Genomic DNA, 836 nt, shown 5'->3' on the forward strand with positions numbered 1-836 from the left:
ATATACCATGCCACACCATATTTTTCATATCTTCTAGAACACCAAAATAGTACCAAAATTCTTGGTAGATAAAAAAAATAGTAACAATGGTAATAGGAAATTGTTCTTCATAAAGTGATGAAGACCCAACAAGTTAAAGACTCAAGTTACATAAAGACTAAAATTTGATTTGAAAAGCCAGTATTCCTTCACATTCTTAAACTAGGATCTATGGGAAACTAGTGAATGTAGTAAGAAAAAAAAATCCTAAAGAAAGGTCATAACATTTATCAGCATAGAACTTAAGTGTTTATCACAACAAAAATTACAAATTAATGCTTCTAAAAACTAAGGACAATGGAATGATAATAAAAATGAATATAATCATAAAGCAGGACAAAAAAAATAACAAAAACAAGCTTCTAATTACACAGAGAAATCAAGGTATAGAGTGTAGCAGGGGCTGACTTTGCTTCTGTGTGCCAGTGCAGCAGCCCCCACAGGGCTTGTGGGTGAGTCACCCTAAGCTGTTGCCATTTGGGGGGCCGCACAGTCACTGAAAACCTTCAGGACCACTCAGGAGCTTCCTCGCTTGAGAGTCAACAGATCCTCCACTTATCTTATCCATTCCATGGCCTCACGGGCGCCTTCGCCCACCTCTGGCGGAGGCACCCTTTTTGGTGGAACCTGATTTTTTAGGTGGGCGGTGGCAGTGGTGGTTTGAAGGGAGGAGCCACCAAAGGGACCAGGGAACATCATTCTAGAGATGGCCCTTGGAGCAAGAAAAATAATGTGTCTCCCTGCACACCAACCCCACATGGAGCCCTGATTCTTTGGAAAAACAGAACCGCTCCGCT

The 836-nt window shown here is 41.1% G+C and overlaps 1 protein-coding gene across 6 annotated transcripts in view; it reads right to left on the minus strand.

The window, feature by feature from the left end:
• The window catches only part of LOC102764560 (nesprin-1), a 141,900-nt gene that overhangs the window by 8,810 nt on the left and 132,254 nt on the right, over nt 1-836 (minus strand). The gene's annotated exons all lie outside the window — the stretch shown is intronic.

This window comes from Myotis davidii, unplaced genomic scaffold (assembly GCF_000327345.1).
Source record: "Myotis davidii unplaced genomic scaffold, ASM32734v1 scaffold1323, whole genome shotgun sequence".
NCBI classification, from domain to species: domain Eukaryota; kingdom Metazoa; phylum Chordata; class Mammalia; order Chiroptera; family Vespertilionidae; genus Myotis; species Myotis davidii.